This window comes from Pan troglodytes, chromosome 10, assembly GCF_028858775.2.
Source record: "Pan troglodytes isolate AG18354 chromosome 10, NHGRI_mPanTro3-v2.0_pri, whole genome shotgun sequence".
Taxonomy (NCBI): Eukaryota; Metazoa; Chordata; class Mammalia; order Primates; family Hominidae; genus Pan; species Pan troglodytes.
The window spans coordinates 8,837,951-8,856,635 of NC_072408.2; the positions used below are offsets into that span (position 1 = coordinate 8,837,951).

General features: G+C 42.4%; 1 protein-coding gene across 10 annotated transcripts in view; it reads left to right on the forward strand.

Moving 5' to 3' along the window:
• ADIPOR2 (adiponectin receptor 2) overlaps positions 1 to 18,685 on the forward strand; it is a 121,586-nt gene that overhangs the window by 8,549 nt on the left and 94,352 nt on the right. For 2 of the 10 annotated variants that reach the window (XM_016922723.4, XM_009424601.5), the window contains exon 1: positions 12,543 to 12,770. The exons of 1 other annotated variant lie outside the window; for it this stretch is intronic. The gene's annotated coding sequence lies outside the window, so the exon portion shown is untranslated. Of the gene's footprint in view, positions 1 to 12,542; positions 12,836 to 18,685 lie in introns of those variants that run through there. 7 more of the 10 variants (XM_054662987.2, XM_508922.8, XM_063786227.1 and 4 more) reach the window with 7 other exon arrangements.

Genomic DNA, 18,685 nt, shown 5'->3' on the forward strand with positions numbered 1-18,685 from the left:
TATCTAGTTAGCATGGTGACAACCCAGATAACTTGGTTTGCATTTGTTTTCCCATTGCTCTAGTATGTTCCAAGGTCGCTTTCATATATATCCTGTGTGTGAATTCCCCTTTCCCAAATTGTTGTGGATTGTATCATAACTTGTCAATTAGCTAAATGTAAATGAGCATCAGCTTTCTAGAGATTTAATTTTTTTTTAGCATTTAATTGCTGAATGGAAAGCAATAGCACTATGAAGCCAAGAAGTTATTTGGAGAAGAACTTGAATTACTTGATTCTGAGGATGGGTAATCAAAATGTGATTGTGCAGAAATGGAGTTATTATATATGTTATATATAATTTATTACATATATATTTAAAACTTGAATGATATATTGAAATTACATTGAGCGTACTACTAAAAAGCATTCAGATACACTTGGCTCCCTTTTTCCCCTTTCCTTCCTTCTATTAACAATTATTGAGCACTCAGTGTGGGCCAGGCACTGTGTTATATGCTGCAAGTTATAGTGGTTTATTCTTCAATTTTGAAATAATTTGGCAGTTGATAAAAATCTTTAAAGTTTGTTTTTTTTAAAATAGTCAGTTCTGGCCGGGCGCGGTGACTCACGCCTGTAATCCCAGCACTTTGGGAGGCCAAGGTGGGTGGATCACCTGAGGTCGGGAGTTCGAGATTAGCCTGGCTAACAGGGTGAAACCCTGTCTCTACTAAAAATGCAAAATTAGCTGGGCATGGTGGTGCACACCTGTAATCCCAGCTACTCGGGAGGCTGAGGCAGGAGAATTGCTTGAACGGGGGAGGTGGAGGTTGCAGTGAGCTGGAATTGTGCCACTGCACTCTAGCCTGGGCGACAGAGTAAGACTCCGTCTCAAAAAAAGTCAGTTCTTGGATTTTGATGACATGGTACTATGTAGGGCTTACAGGGTTATTAGTGCCCTGAGTCCACACTTCACAGAGTTATTAGATTTAAATTTTCAAATTTTATTTTAGAGACAGGGTCTTTTTCTGTTGGCCAGACTGGAGTGCAGTGGTGCAATCATAGCTGACTGAAGCCTGGAACTCCTGGGCTCAAGCAATCCTCCCACTTCAGCCTCCTGAGTAGGTCGGACTACAGGTATGCACCACTATGCCTGGCTAGTTAAAAAAAAATTTTTTTTTGTAGAGACAAGGGCCTTACCATTTGCCCAGGCTGGTACTGAACTCCTAGGTTCAGGCAATCTTCCCACCTCGTCTTCCCAAAGTGTTGGGATTACAGGCATGAGCCACCTTGCCCGGCCTCATCATTAGACTTAAAGATCTTTTCGTCTTTGGTAGTTGTTTTACAATTTTAAACAACTAGTGGCTGTAGTAGGCATTCTTAACCAGGAATAAAGTCGTAAATGTAAATGTATGGTCTCAGAGGAGCAGGGGCAGTCCTCTGTGAATCTGTAAATATTTGGTGTATATAGTTATTTTTCTGAGGGTATAGATGCTCAAAGGAGCCTATAACCCAAAAAAGGTTCAGAGCAACTGTTTGCCTTGCTTCATTCAGCTTCCAGAATAGTGGCCTTTGTTACGTAGACTAGTGACTATGTGCTTGGGCATTACAGTCACACTCCCTGTATTTGAATCCTGGCTCTGCTATGTAATAGCTGTGTGACCTTAAACAAGTCATTTAACCCCCTGTGCCTCAGTTTCCTCATCTGTAAAATGGTGATAACAATAGTATTTATGTCATGGCGTTGTGGTGAGGATTACATGAGTTAACGTATATAAATTACTCAGAAAATGCTCAGCACATAGTAAATATTCTATACATATATCAGCTATTGTTATTATAATAATTACATGGGTATGGCATTGATGGTAATGATGGTGAAAACCATGATGACTTCTGCCTTCCTGAAGCCACTTAAGAGTGAGTAACAACAGCCAAAGTTACTTAGGAATAAAAGATTAAAAAAAAAAAAGGAGCATGACAATGGACGGCCACAATAAATGTTACCCAGCTGGTCATTCTAGGAAAAGCTGACACCGCCCTTCCCTTCCTGTTCTAGTTTATGGCCAGCCAGGCTCTGAAGGTTCGATAGTCTGACTCAACCACTGAGAGGAATGTATTCCAGTTGAAGCACAGTGGCAAGAGCAATTTGTTTTTTAGATTTAGCTGAAATATATTCTGATTCTATTTTTTAGCCTTGGATGGAACTGGCTCTTTGGCACGGTTTGTTTTTTCCCCATGGAATGTGTGTTGTTGATGCTCTACCATGATAGACAGCAAGTGGGGAAATGGGAACTTTTATTAGCTGACCTAAAGCTCATCTCTCCTAGTTCTGCCACAAAACACTCTGGCAGTCTTAAGAGACATGTCCTGTATCTCCATCTCCACCTACTGACCTCCCCAGCTGAAAGGGTTAGGCAAAGTAAATCAGCTTAGAATTTATTCCAAAGGTCTTTGACTTTTTCTAGCTTTTAATGACCAAAGTTTTCAGATAATTGAGTTTCAGGGCTATCTGATCAAATTGTTGGGTCAATTTTGCCTCTCCTCAAATGCCTGAGAATGATGTTTTTTCATGTATTATTTTTGGGGTCTCTACTTTTTTTCTATATCCCTTCCTTGCACAAATAACTGCCAGTTCCTGAAGCCACTGCCCCCAGGAATTTGCTTCCTGTAACAACAGGTACTTCTCTGTCTGGGCTCTCCCTCTGGAAAAAGCTCATTCAAGGATCCCCTGATTCCAAAGTGCCAAGTAGAAATTGTATAAATTGAATTAATTCAGATGCTGTGTATCAGGCTTAAAATCCAATAGATATGTAGGTAATTGTCTGAATATTTTCCGCAGTAAAAGACTGAAGTCTAAGGTCTAACTCCCATTGCAGTACATAAATTGCAGGGCCCAGTGCAAAGGGAAAACGAAGGGTCTCTTATTCAAAAGTTATTAAAAATTTCAAGACAGTAACAACAGAGCATCAAACCAAGAATAGGGGCCAGGCGCGGTGGCTCATGCCTGTAATCCCAGCACTTTGGGAGGCCGAGGTGGGCAGATCACCTGAGGTCAGGAGTTCGAGACCAGCCTGGCCAACATGGTGAAACCCCATCTCTACTAAGAATACAAAAAATTAGCTGGGTGTGGTGGTGCATACTTGTAATACCAGCTACTTGGGAGGCTGAGGCAGGAGAATCGCTTGAACCTCAGAGGCAGAGGTTGCAGTGAGGTGAGATCGCACCATTGCATGACAGCCTGGGCAAGAAGAGCGAAATGCGGTCTCAAAAAAAAAAAACACAAAAAACAAAACCCAAACATAGGGCACTTTCGAGTACAGGGCCCTGAGCAACTAACTGCATAGGTCATCCACCTAGGAAGCCAGGCCTGCATGGAGCCCACGAATCAGAATCTTTGGAATCTGACTGGAAAAAAAAAATCTGACTTTTGGGGCCTACCAGAATCTCTGGGATAATATCCGGGAATTGCCTTTTTTTTTTTTTTTTTTTTTTTTTAAATACAGGATCTTGCTCTGTTGCTCAGGCTGGAGTGCAGTGGCTTGATCATGGCTCACTGCAGCCTCAATCTCCTGGGCTGAAGCAAACCTCCAACCTCAGCCTTCCAAGTAGCTGGGACTACAGGTGTGCTCACACTGGTTATTTTTAAAAGGGTCTCACTATGTTGCTCAGGCTGGTCTCGAACTCCTGGACTCAAGTGATGCTCCCGCCTCAGCCTCCCAAAGTGCTGGGATTACAGGTGTGAGCCACCGTGCCCAGCCGGAATTAACATTCTTAATAAGCTCTCTAGATGTTGACTTTTGAGAATCTCACACCTATTTTCTTCATTTGCTTGGGAAGAAGAAAGAGCAATGTTGGGTTTTTGTTTGTTTGTTGTTTGTTTGTTTTTGAGATGGAGTCTCGCTCTGTTGCCCAGGCTAGAGAGCAATGGCGCAGTCTCAGCTGACTGCAACTTCTGCCTCCCAGGTTCAAGCAATTCCCCTGCCTCAGCCTCCGGAGTAGCTGGGACTACAGGTGCACCACCATGCCTGGCTAATTTTTTTGTATTGTTTAGTAGAGACAAGGTTTCACCATGTTGGCCAGGATGGTCTTCATCTCCTGATCTTGTGATCTGTCCGCCTTGGCCTCCAAAAGTGCTGGGATTACATGCATGAGCCACTATGCCTGGCTCATTTTTTTTTTTAAGAGACAGAGTCACCCTCTGTCACCCAGGCTGGAGGGCAGTGGCATGATCATAGCTCAATGTAGTATCGATCTTCTGGGCTCAAGTGATCCTCCCACCTCAGCCTCCTGAGTAGCTGGGACTACAGGTGTGTGCCAGCCACCATGTCTGGCTTTTTATTTTAATTTCTGTAGAGATGGAGTCTCACTATGCTGCCCAGGCTGGTCTTGAACTCCTGGGCTCAAGTGATCCTCCTGCCTTGGCCTTCCAAAGTGCTGGAATGACAGGTGTGAGCCACCATGCCTGGCCAATTATCTTTTCTTTTCTTTTCTTTTTTCTGAGACAGAGTCTGGTTCTGTTGCCCAGGCTGGAGTACAGTGGTGGGAACTCAACTCACTTCAGCCTTCGCCTCCTGGTTTCAAGCAATTCTTGTGCCTCAGCCATGGAGTAGCTGGGATTATAGGTGTGTGCCACCATGCTTGGCTAATTTTTGTATTTTTATTAGAGACAGGGTTTCAACATGTTGGCCAGGCTGGTCTCAAACTCCTAACCTTAAGTGATCTGCCCACATCTGCCTCTCAAAGCGAGCCACTGTGCCTGGCCCCAATTCTCTTTTAAAAGTGTTCGGCTTGCTTTCCTAGATGGGCAACTGACAGCACTTATGTTGCATCTCTAGCAGCATTGCTTTCCTAGATGGGCAACTGACAGCACTTACGTTGCATCTCTAGCAGCATTGCTTTCCTAGATGGGCAACTGACAGCACTTACGTTGCATCTCTAGCAGCATTGCTTTCCTAGATGGGCAACTGACAGCACTTACGTTGCATCTCTAGCAGCATTGCTTTCCTAGATGGGCAACTGACAGCACTTACGTTGCATCTCTAGCAGCATTGCTTTCCTAGATGGGCAACTGACAGCACTTACGTTGCATCTCTAGCAGCATTGCTTTCCTAGATGGGCAACTGACAGCACTTATGTTGCATCTCTAGCAGCATTGCTTTCCTAGATGGGCAACTGACAGCACTTATGTTGCATCTCTAGCAGCATTGCTTTCCTAGATGGGCAACTGACAGCACTTATGTTGCATCTCTAGCAGCATTGCTTTGAGCTCTTTTACTCTTTTTCTGTTTTCCTCTTTCTCCCCTATCCTCTTTTGTTTTACGCTTGTCTTGGACCTGCCCACAATACCTCAGGTGTGGCTAGACTTGGCTGACGACATCCAAGGCATATGAGATTATTAGAGAAAGTTTGAGGGGAAGGAGTAAGACTTTTGATAGTCTGGATTTTTCATTAAGAATTTTATTTTTGCTATAGCCTGCTTTTCCTACCCAGTTTTGCTTTTGCTTCTAATCTAAACCAAAAGAAAAGAAAAAAAAATTTTGAGAAACGAAGTTATGAGAACAATCTCAACCCCTACCTCAGTGATTATTTAGTCACAATCGTTGGAATTCAATTCCAGATCAGTTCTTCTTCCTCCACGGTAAATGCCTGCCAGTCCTTGCAACTTATTTCTGCAAATTGTCACTTCACCAGATTGTGACCTCAAGGGCTCAGGGACTCATCCTGTATAACTTGATGAAAGTATTTATATCAAACTATCCTGACTAAACCTGGTCCTGAGTTCTGAGTTTAGCTATACATCATTGAGATATTGCAAGGTTAATAAACCTCTTTAGATTATGGATTTAAAATTTTAGCACAACAAATAAAATGCTCTTTTTTTGGCTTACAGTTCTGTGTGTGTGGGTGAGCGCATAAGCAGTCACTGAGTAGAACAGATGCTGTCTTGAATTTTTCCTTAATAAAAAGATGACAGATTTTTAATTACTGGGTGCTTCTAAATTACTTAAGAAATGACATTTTTCTTTATTGATCTCACCTGTATTTCCTGTTTTTCCGTCGCTGTAGCTTCTAATACACATCTTTATTACTCTCTATTTTTAAGGTAATGAAAACTTTGTGTTTCTATTTTCATTCTCACAGCAAAGAAGAGATTAAATGGAAACAACCCTTTATAACTTTGAAATATTATGTAATCCTGGCATTCTTAAAAGAATTTTTTGCTTGCCTTTTACTTTGGCAAAATACTTGTATCTAAAGATATATAAAGAACACTGATGGCCAGGCATGGTGGCTCACGTCTGTAATCCAAGCACTTTGGGAGGCCGAGGCAGGCAGATCACTTGAGGTCAGAAGTTCGAGACCAGCATGGTCAACATGGTGAAACCCTGTCTCTACTAAAAATACAAAAATTAGCCTGGTGTGGTGGCACACACCTGCGATTCCAGCTATTTGGGAGGCTGAGGTATAAGAATTGCCTGAACCCAGGAAGCGGAGGTTGCGGTGAGTAGAGATTGCGCCACTGCACTCCAGCTTGGGTGAAAAAGTGAGACTCTGTCTCAAAAAAAAAAAAAAAAAAAAAAGAACACTTACGGCTCAATAATAAGAGGGAAAACAACCCCATTTTAAAAAATAGGTAAAAAGTTTGAACAGACACATCACAAAAGAAAATATAAGAAAGGCCAATAAACACATGAAAAGTCTCAACATCATTAACAATCAGAAAAAGGCAAATTAAAACCACAATGAGATAACACTGACATACCCACTAGAATAGCTAAAATAAAAAATTTGACAATACTAAGGGTTAGCAAGGATGTGGAATAACTGGAAATCTCATATATTGCTGGCGAGGGTGTAAAATGGGGAAACAATTTGGCAGTTTCTCATAAAGTTAAACATAAACTTAAATGATTTTGCTAATTCACCCCTCTTATCAAAAGTAAATGAAAACACATGTCCTCTAAAGATTTGTACATAAATGTTCACAATAGCTTTATTTATAACAATCAGGGACTAGACGTTGGGCACAGTGGCTTACATTTGTAATCCCAGCACTTTCGGAGGCCAACATGGGAGGATCGCTTGAGGCCAAGAGTTTGAGGACAGCCTGGGCAATTTAGCAAGACCCTGTCTTTACAAAAAATAATAAAATTAGCGAGGCATGGTGGCACATGCCTGTAGTCCCTGCTACTTGGGAGGCTGATATAGGAGGATTGTTTGTGCTCAGGAGATCAAGGCTGCAGTGAGGTACGACTGCATCACTGTGCTCCATCCTGGGTGACAGAGTGAGACCCTGTCTCACAAAACAACAACAACAACAAAAACAAGAAATTACCCAAACATTCATCAATAGGTGAATGGATAAACAAATGGAATACTACCTAGCAACAGAAAGTGACGAACTATGATGAATGCAATAGCATGAATGAAACTCAAAAACCCCATGCTGAGAGAAAGTCGACAGAACAAAAGAGTACATATCACACGATTCCATTAATGGGAAATTCTAGAAGAGGCAAAAGCATTCTATAGTGGCAGAAAGAATATCAGTGGTTGCTTGGATCCAGGCTTGGGAGAGGAAATACTGACTCCAAATAGGCACGGGGGGATTGTGGGGGGTGTTGGAGATGTTGTATATTTTGACTGAGGTTATGCTTCCACGGGAGTATACATTTTTCAAACCTCATTTGAACTGTACACTTAAAAAGAGGGTGCATTTTATATAAAATATACTTCAATAAAGTTGTTTTTCTCAACTACTAAAAAAGTTCAGAGAAGCCTCTAATATATGTCCATGTACATACCACCTAGGATTCATAAATGTTAAATGTTTTGTTACTTGCTTCATCTTTTTCATATAGAAGAAATGAAATATTACAGATAAAGATGATCTCTCCATAGCTCCCAGGCTTATTCTTCACCCCTTCCCACCGGCAAGTACATTCCTAAAGTTGTATTTATCCTTTCTGTCCATCTAAAACATGTATTCACCGACATCTTCATTTTATTGATGAAGGTATCAAAGCTTAACAAGAGCTAATGCATAAGCCATAGATAAACAATGCCTTTGTCAGCAGCACAGCCAGTAATGATGTTCTATCTTAAGTTCAATCTGCAGGACTATGTTATCTAACCTGCGTTTGAGGTGCTGCGAATGTAATTTATGTAATTATTGGAATGTTTATACTGGTCTTTCTCTTCAGTGTTTTTTTTTTTTTTTTTTTTTTTTTTTTTTTTTTTTTTTTGGAGACGGAGTCTCACTCTGCCGCCCAGGCTGGAGTGCAGTGGCGCCATCTCGGCTCACTGCAAGCTCCGCCTCCCGGGTTCACCCCATTCTCCTGCCTCAGCCTCCCGAGTAGCTGGGACTACAGGCGCCTGCCACCGTGCCCGGATAATTTTTTGTATTTTTAGTAGAGACGGGGTTTCACTGTGTTAGCCAGGGTGGTCTCGATCTCCTGACCTCGTGATCCGCCTGTCTCGGCCTCCCAAAGTGCTGGGATTACAGGCGTGAGCCACCGCACCCGGCGTCTCTTCAGTTTTAAACATGACTACAACTTGGCACAAATTGGAATTTAGTGTGTCATGATGTTTCTCTAAATTTCCAAAATGCACTGTTTATAAATTTTCAAATCCAAGATTAATGAAGGTTTTGTTGTTGTTGTTGTTATTGTTGTTTTTTTGAGACAGAGTCTCGCTCTGTCGCCCAGGCTGGAGTGCAGTGGCGCGATCTCTGCTCACTGCAAGCTCTGCCTCCCGGGTTCACGCCATTCTGTCTCAGCCTCCCGAGTAGCTGGGACTACAGGCGCCCGCCACCACGCCTGGCTAATTTTTTTGTATTTTTAGTAGAGATGGGGTTTCACCGTTTTAGCCAGGATGGTCTCGATCTCCTGAACTCGTGATCCGCCCGCCTCGGCCTCCCAAAGTGCTGGGATTACAGGCGTGAGCCACAGCGCCTGGCCCTGATTAATGTAGTTTTAAACAACATAACAATTTGATATCAGTGATTCGTTTAATCGCAATTAAGATGGAATACAGATATTTATGTATTTCCCTCTAATTTTCTCAAATAGATTACTAGACTATTTGCAAAGCATCTAACACCACTGAATCCTAAATAGCTGGCTGGATTTCACTGTTCTATGGACACTATATGAGACAACCAGAGGGACTGATGTGACGACATTCCTTGCCCTTTCTTTTGATTTATCTTTTTTATGGTGTATCTTCTATGTTGTCCAGATTTCCTCCTCAGTTCTAATGTTTATATTTTGAAAGTTGATAAATATTGGAGCTGAAAAGAAGAGTTTAAGCTAGAATTAAGTATTTTGTAATAATGAAGCTGTTAATTTCCCTTTGTAATTTTTTTTTTTTAAACTCACAGACACAGGTCTCTGAAAGAACACTCTAATTCTGGTTTTCACTGGTGAAGTAATTTGTCTTTTTTCCTTCTTAAAAATAGATATGATTCTGATAAGAAAAATGATAGCTTGTCTTTTCTCTATAAGAGAAGCAATACAAACCAGTTTCAAACTCAAGTTTAAATTTGCACTGGGATCTAGGGTATTTTTTCTTTCAGAATTTGAAAGTTGGCTCGGTACAATGGCTCACACCTATAATCCCAACACTTTGGGAGGTAGGAGGATTGCTTGAGCCCAGGAGTTTGAGACCAGCCTGGGCAACATAGTGAGACTCTCTTTTTATGAAAAAAAAAAAAATTTAAAGCTGAACGTTCATTTGCTTTTAGCTTTAATTACATATTCTTTTTTTTTTTTTTTTTTTTTTTTTTTAGAGATGGGGGTCTCACTCTGTTGCCCAGGCTGGAGTGCAGTGGTGCCATCATAGCTCACTGCAGCCTGGAACTCCTGAGCCCAGTGATCCTCCAGCCTTGGCCTCTGGAGTAGCTGGGACTACAGGTGCGCACTACCATGCCTTAGATACATATGCGAATCTCATTGGCTATTGCCTTGGATATCACAATGGAGTTTAACTCTGTCCATCATGTCAGCAATATACTATAGTGTCACTGGAGCCACAACTGGATTATGAATGTGACTCACCTAGTGATGCGCCATCCTTTTCAATAACATCTGATAATTGCAGAGATGACTACATCAGACTAGTTGAGCCACAGGGTACTGTTGGGTCACTGGTGACTGGCATGTGGGATAGGGGTGGAAGGGAATCTTTTTTTGGTGCTGCAGAAGATAAGGGGCTCTACCCTCCTGTGGAGTAGTGTGATACCCCAAGAATGGAGAGAACAGAAATTCTAAGATACGCAGCTGATGCTGGAGGATAGAGAATTTTACTGAATTTTTCTTGTTTTTTGGACAGCTAATCAGAAGACAATATATAAAGTTTAGTAACTGAAGTATGGTCAGGGAGAGGGCCTGAAAATTCTGCTTTGGAATATTTAATGGTGACATTTAGATAAGGGTTAAGGGTGAAGCCAGCCTTATGGATGTGGGGATCAGGGGAATGTTCCTCAGGTGCTCAGGTCAGGGACAGTGGCAACATCCTCAATAGCTAAGGAGGTGTGGGTATTTTGAGGAAATGATGTGGTTTGTTTCATCACTATATAAGCATCAGGAACTGGCAGTAGTGATATGTGAATGGGATCAAGGTTACCGAGAACAAGGTGTGAAACTTTAGGGAAATGTTAAGTCTGTCTTTCATCTGGTTCAGCACACGGTGAACTGTTCCAGAGGTAGCTTCTTAAAGCCCTTTGTTTTGTCAAACCAGAATCTTTTTTTTTTTTTTTTGAGACAGAGTCTTGCTCTGTCACACAGGCTGGAGTGCAGTGGCACGGTCTCAGCTCACTGCAACCTCTGCCTCTCAGGTTCAAGTGATTTGATTCTCCTGCCTCAGCCTCCAGAGTACCTGGGATTACAGGCACGCGCGACCATGCTTGGCTAATTTTTTGTATTTTTGTAGAGATGGGGTTTTGCCATGTTGGCCAGGCTGGTTTTGAACTCCTGACCTCAAGTGATCTGCCCATCTCGGCCTCCCAAAGTGCTGGGATTACAGGTGTGAGCCACCACGCTTGGCCTGGAAACCAGTCTTTAAGAGAAAGGGATGCAGGAAAGATTGGAGATCTTTGAAGAATCTCTTTTTAAGAAAATTATCTTTTTCGCTCTAGTTCTGTCACCTTTAGTAGACTCTTTATTAAGCCTAAGAATCTTATACTTCTTATCTCAGTTCTATGTGAGTTGGTATAACTGGTCAAATTCGCAACCCAGAAATGCCTGTATTGTTTCTGATGTGCTGAGGAGGTGTACAATTGTCTTCCTTGATTTCAACCTCAAAAGCTTTACATCTTTACCTGGGAACATAGAAGTCATTATTATTATGTCTTTCACAAATTATGTAAACTTAAAAAAATTATATTTTCAATGTAAACCACTCCTTGGAGGAAATTAGTTCCTTTAACATTTATTTCCTAATTTTAATTTCTACTAGTTTTATCTCTTTCAAGCTTAAATGAGTGGGCCTTAGTTCTGTATTATTGCCATCTTAATCATGTTCTTTGTGATTTTAGTAGCTTTACTTTTTAAAACTTACATTTCCATAATGAAGACTTCTGTATTTTTGTTTTTTTCGTCATATATCCGACTCCAGCTCCCTCAAGACCTGTCAGCTTTTCCCCGCACCCTTTGTTATCTCTTGCTGTGGTCCAAAGGGAAGGACAGTAAGCCGTGGGCACAGACTTTCCCTAAATGGTATGGATTTCCTTTAGTCAATAACAAGAATTTTGATAGTTAAGGCATTTACGCCTTAAGAATGTGATAAATTCCCCCTCCTACTGAATGTAAAGAACTATTTTTCTATGCAGACTAACTCTTACATTCACTTTTCTTATAGAATAAGTATGTAACCAAATCTGTTCTTGGCTTCTAAGAAGTTAGAACTCAACGTAAAGCTGACTTGTAGAAAATTACTTACTCATTCTGGGTAAATGGACGCGGGTATTTAGTGCTTAAGTAGGTTCTGATATACCATTACATTAACATCATTTTAAAAATCGCTCTGAATTATATGTATTTTAAGAGTGACTGGTTTTAAAAAAATAGAAGTGGTAGAGCACACATCATAATCTTTAATAAGGTAATAAAAGGCAAACACTATTGCTCTGGGCAAAACTGGGCTAATGCTTTTGGATTTCTTTCCGCAGTCTTCACAGACGACGCTCAGCATCCTATCAGCCCTTGGCAGAGACACACGATCCAGCCTAAATCCTCAAATTCTGGCTCTTGCCCAAAGTGTGTAGCCAGTATCCATAGAGACTGCGAAAAGCATCCGCGAGCCGGGGCGGCCCCCTCCTCCTCAGCTCCAAATTGCTTCCTTTTTCGGTGGGAGAAAAAACTCCGAGGAGTTGTGTGAGCGCCTAAGGAGCGCACGCTCCTCGGGCCCTCAACGCCCAGTATAGTTTTCGCTAAGTTCCTGGCCGAACCACAGCTCCCACGATGCACCCAGGTTCTAGAGCGGTCAGAGGGGCGGCTTCCGGTTTAGGACAGCGCGGCTGCGCACGGCGTGTGGTCTTATTGGCTCGAACCGCCTCGTGCGATGCGCGTCACGGCGACGTGCGGTCGTGGGGGCGGGGAGACGCGGCGGCGGCGGTAGCTGTCGCGGCGGCGCGAGCGCGATTCCAGAAGCGGCATCGCGGCGGCGGCAGCGGCGGCGGCTACACCGGGCTTGGCCCCCTCCCTCCTCCGTTCCCCCCTCCTCCCCCCTCCCCTCAGCGGTGGCTCCCAAGAAGTCCGAGACACGCGGTGAGGCGGCGACGGGCTCCGGGTGAGGGTCTCGGAGTGTGGGCGCCGTTTCCTGGGCGCAGAGGGAGAGCTTGGGGTCGGGGTGAGGTGAGAGCTGAGGGGGCGAATGTCCCTGGCGCGGGCGGGAGAGCGCGCTCTCGGCCCGGCCCGCAACTTGATTCCTAACTCTGACCTGCCGCCCGGCGCGCCTTGGCCTGAGGGTCGGCCGTGTGGGGACCTGGAGCCGCCCTCCTCGCGACCGCTGTCGGAGGAGTCCGGCGCCCACTGTTCCCCTCGCCTCGCCTTTCGCGGCGGAGGGTCGGAGCCTGCTGCCCTCTGCTCACCTTCGGGTGCAGTTGCTCCAGCTCCCTGCCCGCGGAGAGGATCTGCCCGCCCCTCTTCGTCTCTTGTCTGTTTTTATCACTTCTAGGAATTTGTTTGGTGGAGGCTTGGGATGGGCTCTCTTAGCGCTACTTTCACAGTGACTGGGGTGGGGAAGAGTTCCCTCACCTTTTTCAGGTGGCGCGTCAGGCAGCCTGCTTGGTACCTTGAGTCCTGTTTTCCCAAGCCCCCGTCCGTCAGTGTTCGCTTCTTTTAAAATTACCGATAACAGGGTTATAAATCAGTTTTTAGGGGGCTCGGAGAGAGTTTGGGTTGGAAACTGTTAGCTCTTTTTTCCTCCTGGCTTTTGATCTTGATTTAAGCGTTTGCCTCTGAAATTTTGACAACTTCATAAGACGGTCCAAAAGTGAATTTTGGTAGAAAGATTTAAATGCACAGTTGGGATTTTATGGGGGTACGGTGACTTCATTGCAGGTTGTGACTTTTTTTTAAAAATAAGATGTTCTTTTAATTTTTTGACTCTGGGTTTCTGAGCCTTGGTTATTGTCCCCCATTTCTGTTCCAAAAGCAGACTTTTTTTTTTTTAATCACCCCTTCCCCTCACCCAGAGAATCCCTTTAAACGCCAAGAAAGCTGTCATAACATTTAGCATTATTTGATCACAAAACTTTTCCAAATGAAATGCTAAAAATTCCTTCAGAAAAAAGCATCCATCTACCCATAGCATTATTTTTTGGGGGGAGGTTATACGTCTTGTCAGTTCTGAAAGTTTGAAGTGACCTCTTATCAAAGGCCACCCTTATGTCTCCTTAAACGACTCTTAGGTAATTCCTAGATGTTTTCATCCGTTCTGATAAATTTGTTGTCAGAGTGTTGATTGTGATGATCTGCAACTAAAATTATTTCATCAGTAAAGATTTCCACACATGTGGCAGCTGCTTGTTGGTGAATTATAAAATTTGAAAAAATTGCAAATTAAATGTGAAAGGCATATTTCTTTTAACTTCTGATTGTAACTGTCTGCCCTCCAGTATACGTTCCTATCTAGACTTTGGTCTGCTTAGCAGATTTCCTCTTTTCACTTGACACTAGGAATGGGAGTAGGATTTCCAGAGCCTAAAAGAGAGTTTGTTTTTTTTTTCTATCCCTAGCCTCCTTGTATGAATTTATAAATAAATGGTTTTTTCTATCAATAGTATCAATTTAGCTGGTGCACTTTTTTTTTTAGTATAAATCACATTTTGTTTCCTAAAATGAAAATAATTTTGTTTTATTCTTTATTTCAGGGATTGACAGATTTTAAAGCCTGCAGGCCAAGTCCTGCCAGTTGCCTCTTTTTGTAAATAAAGATTTGATTAGGCCTGGTGCGATCGCTCACGCCGGTAATCCCAGCACTTTCGGAGGTCGAGGCGGGCAGATAACCTGAGATCAGGAGTTTGAGACCAGCTTGGCCAACATGGTGAAACCCCGTCCCTATTAAAACTACAAAAATTAGCCGGGTGTGGTGGCGCACTCTTGTTATCCCAGCTGCCCGGGAGGCTGAGGCAGGAGAATCGTTTAAACCCGGGAGGTAGAGGTTGCAGTGAGCCAAGATTGCACCATTGCACTCCAGTCTGGGCAACAAGAGCGAAACTCCGTCTTAAAAAAAGAGGAAGAAAAAAGTTTTTATTAGAACATAGCCGTATGCAGTCGTTTAGGTATTGTCTGTAGTTTCTTTTGGGGTACGGCAGCAGAGTTGAGTAGTTGTGCCAGAGAGCCATATGGCCTGTAACACCTTGTATTTATTTGCTATGTGGACCTTAATATAAAAAGTTTGCCGAGCTCCATTAAAAATGATGCATAGTCAATGTTGAAAATTTAAATGAGTCAGAAAATTGTAAAGGAGAAAGTAAAAGTTATTTACAAGTACACCACTTGGGGCTTTTTTTGTGTGATTATAGAATCTGTTGGTGATTATTTTTTATATAAATGAATTCAAATTGATAAATGTTGGTTTGTAATCTGCTTTTTTTTTTGTTCATTTTGTTTTTTGAGACGGAGTTTCGTTCTTGTTGCCCAGGCTGGAGTGCAATGGCACGATCTTGGCTCACTGCAACCTCCGCCTCCTGGGTTCAAGCGATTCTCCTGCCTTAGCCTCCCTAGTAGCTGGGATTACAGGTGTGCGCCACCAAGCCCGGCCAATTTTTTTTTTTGTATTTTTAGTAGAGACGGGGTTTCACCATGTTGGCCAGGCTGGTCTCAAACTCATCATGTGATCCACCTGCCTCACCCCTCAAAGTGCTGGGATTACAGGTGTGAGCAACTGTGCCCAGCCCTGTAATCTGCTTTTTAAAGAAGTATTTCATTATTTGTATTTGGATTTTGATTGCTTTTGTATTTTCTGCATTGGAGGTCTTTCTAGAAAGGGGCTTATGAACCGGGTTTTCATGATTAGTCTTACCAGTCAAGATTTAAAAAGAAAATCCAGGAATAATAAATGCTTGGTAATGAAGATGCTGGTTAACATTTATTGAGCACTTACTATGTACTAGACAATTTCCACTACTTTACGTGTATGAAATTATTTAATGCTGTGGCAGCTCTGTGAGTGTATACTATGATTTCTGTTTTACAGGTGATGAAACTAAGGCAAGGAGAAAAATTAAGTAACTGTTGGAAGTTTATCAGCTAGCAAATGGTGGAGCTAGGATTTGATTTCATGCAGTCTGATTTGAGAAACCCAAATTCTTAACAATATGCTACAGAGCCTCTACTTACATTATTGCTCAGTGTAGAAAGTTTAGATAGTCCAGAGATATACTGTCATCCCTTGGTGTCTGTAGGGACTGCTTCTAGGACCTTTGGTGAATATCAAGATGCACAGATGCTCAAATCTCTGATATAAATGGCATAGTATTTGCATATAACCTGTGCATATCCTCCCAAATACTTTATATCATTTCTAGATTACTTACAATACCTAATACAATATAAATGCTATGTAAATAGTTGTTATACTGTATTGTTTAGGGAATAAAGACAAGAAAAAAAAGTCTGCATGTTTCAAATACAGATGCTATATTAAACTTTTTGGATCCAAGCTTGGTTGAATCCACAGACATAAGAGCCCATGGATATGGAGGGCCAACTGTATAATGTAAAAAAATTCCTTCTCATGCGCTAGTTTCCAGTTTCATCCTTTGTAGGTAACCATGGGCAACAGTTTGATATAGGTCTTTTCACCTCTCTTTGTGTGCATATACAAGTAATTATTTGCAGATTTGTCTGCATATTCAGAATTAAAAAATTACACTTTTTTTAGCAGCTTTAGATGTACAGAAATTTGAGCCGATAGCACAGAAAGTTTCCATATTCCCTTCCCTTCCCTCGTTTCTCCTATTGCAAACATCTTGCATTAATTTGGCACATTTATTGCATTTGATGAGCCCATATCAATATGTTGTTATTTATTGGTCTATAGTTTACATAGGGCTTATTCTTTGTGTTGCAGTTTTTTTTTTTTTTTTTTTTTTTTAAGATCTCACTCTGTATCTCAGGCTGGAGTGCACTGGTGCCGTCATGGCTCTGCAGCCTCGACCTCCCGGGCTCAAGCGATCCTCCCACCTTAGCCTCCCAAAGTGTTAGGGTTACAGGCATGAGCCACTGCACTTGGCCGAGAGTTATTTTTTACAAAAATGGGATCAAGCCCAGTGGTGGCTTGTGCCTGTAGTTCCAGCTACTTGGGAGGTTGAGGTGGGAGGATTGCTTGAGGCTAGGAGTTTGAGACCAGTCTGGGCAACACAGCATGACTCTGACCAGTCTGGGCAACACAGCATGACTCTTGTCTCTTAAAAAAAAAAAAAAAAAAAAGTGGGCTGAGGGCGGTGGCTAACGCCTGTAATCCTTGCACTTTGGGAGGCCAAGGCAGGTGGATCACCTGAGGTCAGGAGTTTAGGACCAGCCTGGCCAACATGAATGAAACCCCATCTCTACCAAAAATATATATAAAAAAAAAATTATCTGGGTATGGTGGCACACGCCTGTAATCCCAACTACTCAGGAGGCTGAGGCAGGAGAATCGCTTGAAACTGGGAGGTGGAGGTTGCAGTGAACCGAGATTGCACCACTGCGCTCCAGCCTGGGCAACAGGAGCAAAACTCCATCTCAAAAAAAAAAAAAATGACGAAACCCGTCATTCAGCAGTCATTTCACCTTTTTTGGTGGTTTTCAGGATATAGTGCTTTTGGACTTTCTAATGTAAACATTCTTGATTTACTAATTTTCAGATTAATGACAATTTATTTTGGGAATGGAAGGCTGGCTTGGATGTTACTTTTTCTCTTTTTATTTTTCTATTTTTTTTTTTTAAGTGTATCTCATAGTGGCAGCAGCTTTTCCCTGAAGGAATGCTTATTTTTTTTGACTGGACATTTTGGCTATACCTAATCATCAAAGTTCTTCTTTTTTCTCTTTATCTCTGGATTTGGAAAATGATTCATTTTGGTTTTCTTCCTCATAAATTCTTTTTGGTCTGTCCAGCCATTGCGGTTGCTAGTCATGTCTCCTTGTCAGACTTTGGCTTTTTATGACGGTCATCAATGTTAGAAAAAATTACTTGCTCCTTATCACTATTTCAATACATTTCCTCTTGGGCTTTCCCTGGGGGCAGCACTGAATTTTTTCCTTAGTTGAGCCATGCAGATTTTCTAGAAGTCATCCTTTAGTTTGGCTTTTCACTCCTCCATGGGTGCTGTTCAGCTTCTAGGAGATTTCTTGCAGTTCCTACTCGTCAACAGATTCACCAGCAGCACCCTCCTCCTCACTGAGACTGGTGCTTCCCCACCCATCTTTATCATTTTCAGCCTTCTCTTTTTCTTTCTCTTTTCTTTTTTCCTTCTTTTTCTTTTTGGTTACAGGGTCTTACTCTGTTGCCCAGACTGGAGTGCAGCGGTGCAATCGTAGCTTACTGCAACCTCCGCTTCATGGGCTCAAGTGATCCTCCCACTTCAGCTTCCCAAGTAGCCGGGATTACAGGCATGCACCACCATGCCTGGCTAATGTTTGTATTTTTTGTAGAAACAGGGTTTTGCCATGTAGTCCAGGCTGGTCTTGAACTCCTGGCCTCGAGCGATCCTCCTCCCTCAGCCTCTTGAATAGCTGGATTTAACAGGCAGGAGCCATTGTCCCTGGCCATATTCTTGCACTGTTGATTTTACTGGGGCCTCTGTCAGCTTACCCTGGAATTCTGCATCATCTGAGGATTTGGAAGAACTGAATCACAGTTATAGTAGACAGCATCATATTCTTATCCTTGTGTGTTTTATACTGGGACAGGTCTTGAGGAAGTTCTTCTGTCATGGCTAGGGGACATTGAGCTATTACTTCTTATAGCACTGATTTGGAGTGTCATGTCTTCCCTAAAGTTCTTGTCCATAACGTAATGGTTGGTCACAGTCATGAGCAATAACTGAGTGATCTCTGGGACTAACAGGTGATGAAATGCATGTTTAGCAAACAGTGATTTCTGTTACTTCTCTGTGGTGCAGCAGCAGAAACTTTTGCCCAAAGGCATAGAAGTTAGAGGGCTTATGAATTTCTACCAATCTGGAGATAAGATTTATGAGCATCATGTTAACT